At 32.1% G+C, this 3,488-nt stretch overlaps 1 long non-coding RNA gene across 1 annotated transcript; it reads right to left on the bottom strand.

The window, feature by feature from the left end:
- Positions 1-314: 314 nt before the first annotated feature.
- On the bottom strand, positions 315-3,224 carry LOC134230358 (uncharacterized). Its single transcript, XR_009984342.1, has 3 exons — positions 3,174-3,224; positions 1,389-1,457; positions 315-427 (listed from the first exon to the last, which is right to left on the bottom strand). It is a non-coding gene; the product is annotated as an uncharacterized LOC134230358 (long non-coding RNA).
- Positions 3,225-3,488: the final 264 nt, after the last annotated feature.

Below are 3,488 nucleotides of genomic sequence, written 5' to 3'. Positions count from 1 at the left end.
TTTTAAATTAATTTTTGTGTGAAATGCTATAGAAATATATAATTCGTCGTGATATTATAGAGAAAATATTTACTTTAAATTAAATCTGTGTCCAAGTACCTTTAATGTTGGTAAGCAAATATGAGAATGTCTATAATCAATTTACCATCAAGTGAGTAAAAGTTGAAATAATACAAAAAAAATCTATTATATCACCTAATTGCCATTTAAGTTAGCCTCAGGTTATAAAGTATTATTACATGTTGCATATCTTACGGTGTCTTTCAGTACAGAGGTCACGATTACAGTTTTCACCAGTACAGCATTTGGCGCAATATTTACGGTCTGCACGTGACGCCATTCTACAGCGGTGTAAGAACGATACCTCATTGTCTCGCTTTCCAAGAATTCCCACCTGAGCTCCCGAGGAAGTGGTGGCAAGACATCCCTGTAATTCAATATTCAGTACTTCAGATTCCTTAGATTTCGTGTATAATTATTAGCTTAATGACCCGTGACGTAAACTGGGTAGCTAGTCTGGAATTGACGGTTATTCAAGAGATTTTTACATATATTTCAGCACAAATAAAACGAAATTTTTCCGGTGGTGCCTCTCGCCAAAAAATGTGATAATAAATTTCTACACATATTAAGGAATCTGTGGTACTTTTAATGACATATCCCTGTACGTATATACACAGAGTATCCTACGTTTAATTACAATCTCTGTATTTACATGTACAATGAATGTAACAAACTTGAACAATCACAGTTCATTCAATTACACTCAAATAAAAATCACTGATTAAGAAATCTAAAATAATGTTAAATATCAAGGTTTCGGTACAGAAACATGTCACTTGTATAATACTGTTGAAAATTAATTTAGTTCTAATAATATTATCACAGAAGAGTGATTAACAGTAGAACAGCATTTTGTTATAAGATTGAATATGAAAAAGAAAATTAAAATGGAAATAGAGAGTTACTGAATACTCTGTAAAGTATCAAAACATCAGAAATATAGTTTTAAATAATTCAGCTTAAATTACAATTGTTTTTGCATTCATAATTATGCAATAATGGGGTAAAATTGGATACCATTGAAACAATATTATGGACCAGTATGCCAAATACAATGTTTAACGCTTGCAGTACTTACGACGATCTGTAATACTGATGTTCTATATATAACACATTTGTAAACAGTGCAGATACTGTAAAAAACACACCCATGAACTGACGGGACGCGAGACTTTCAAAAGATTTGCTTTACTATACTAAAGGTTCAGCGCTGTGTACTTTTCATACATTAACACTTTTACAAGTTCATTATTGGGGGGAAAAATAAGAATAGCAAATAAAGGCATCTATAAAATATTGTAATTCTCAGGTTCTTATGTACTTACTGACTTTGGTGTACAGCCCATTCTGAATCTTTTTTCCTGGTTAAGGTAAATGTGTTCTGTATAGCAAATCTTTAAAGAAAACGACAGGACAAATGTAAAATAGCAGTTCCTTCTGTAGAATATAATAAGATGTGTTTGTGAAACACTATGCGCCCGGCGGCAACAAAGTTGAAAAACATATTTTTAGCATATAGGTCACAGTCAAGGTCACAAGTTCAATGATCTTGGTGTCATTTGAAAGATCTTATATAGTGCAGTATGCATACCAAATGTGAAGTCTCTATCTTTCATTGTCCAAAAGTTATGATGATTGTTTTTAAGGTTTTTTTTAGCTTATAGGACACAGTCAAGGCCACAAGGTCATTGACCTTGGTGTCATTTGAAAGAGTTTTATTAGTGGAGTATCCATACCAAATATGAAGTCTCTATCTTTTATGGTTCAAAACTTATGATGAATGTTCAAAAAAGCTATTTTTAGCATATAGGACACAGTCAAAGTCACAAGGTCATTGACCGTGGTGTCATTTGAAAGAACTTAATTAGTGGGGTATGCATACCTTATGGTTCAAAAGTTATAGCGAAGGTTAAAGTTTGCAGAAAAAACTATTTTTAGCATATAGGTCACAGGCAAGGTCACAAGGTCATTGACCTTGGTGTCATTTGAAAGAACTTACTTAGTGAAGTATGCGTACCAAATATGAAGTCTCAACCGTTCAGGATTCAAAAGTTATAGCGAAGATTAAAGTTTGCAGACAAACAGACAAACAGATAAACAGACAAACAGACAGACAGACAGACAGACAAAAACAATATACGCCTTGGATCTTTCGATCCAGGCGCATACTTATATTTTTGGCAACATCCATGAATAAACTTTGTAGTTTGTGATGTCAATGCATTTCCAAATATGCATTTAAAAAGGTGAGAAATAATGCTTTCAATTGTATTTGTTTGAATTGTTTGACATGTAGATTCTTACTGTTTATGTCAAATTTAAAAGAAACTACAGAAGCCAAATTAAGATATGTCACTCGTCAGCTTTTAGAAAAGTTCACGCAGAACCTCTTAATTCAAAGCTATTTATTAAAACTCCATTTTTATACGATATATATTTAATTTCAACAATGTTAAAGTTTTAACATTCAACTAAAAAACTGCCCAAAAAGCTACAAAGAGGCAAGATGTACGAGGGATTATTTCTTGTGGTGGAAGGATATCTAGCAGATAATTCTGCAAATCTGCAGATGTATTAAATTCAATATCTTGAAACTTTAGCCTCACATACTTTTACTCGAGAATATTTTCCATTAAGATATTGCTAGGAATATTTAATATAGGTCCTAATTTATATTTTTAAAACAAGTTGTACACCTGCAATCAACAAATTATTTATTGGTATTCATTAGTTTCAGTCATATTTAAACAAAACGTTTCATAAAACAGGCTACAACAATTCTTATAATAGTTAGTTTCTGAATATTTCCATGGCTACTGAATCAATATTTTTTCTTTTAGATCCTTCAAACGGTTACTAGTTTTGGTCAAATTTTGGTACATTTGTGAAGTAAGATTCAATTTAATTATATTTTTTAGCTGTATAAAGTGACGTCTTTTTCGGCGTTTTGTGTTGCATTCGTAAAATTGGTAATTTAAAACCAATCGTTAATTATGAAGATTAAGAAGTCTAACATAAATAACACGCTTCCTCTGTGGTTATAATTTCAGATGTGGAGAACCCTGCAGCTCCTAAACTTCCTGTCAAACCGTTTTATAGAAAACACTTACTTGATCTTCATTGCATTGTAGAGAGATATTGCAATCTTCTGGATTAATGACGTGATCACAGCGGAGACACCGTTGCTTTAATACTACAAGTAGAATGTGGCAGGATGAGTGACGTCATCTCAGATGAGACCGCGTTTTAAATCTATAAGTGGATTCTTAATAATACATCATTAAAATGTTATTAAAAGTTATTTGCAGGGTCTTATTATTTCAAAGCTGTATTGAATCAGAACAAATTCAACAACTATCTGCATCCTAAACATTTCGTTGCTTTTTGCACAACATTAATGTCAGTCTATCTGCATAATTTTCCAA

This window comes from Saccostrea cucullata, unplaced genomic scaffold, assembly GCF_032062105.1.
Source record: "Saccostrea cucullata isolate Sc308-1 unplaced genomic scaffold, CSIRO_AGI_Scuc_v1 ctg4820, whole genome shotgun sequence".
Classification (NCBI taxonomy): domain Eukaryota; kingdom Metazoa; phylum Mollusca; class Bivalvia; order Ostreida; family Ostreidae; genus Saccostrea; species Saccostrea cuccullata.
Note: the sequence above shows the minus strand (reverse complement) of the source record. Positions and strands in the feature narration are given on the sequence as shown.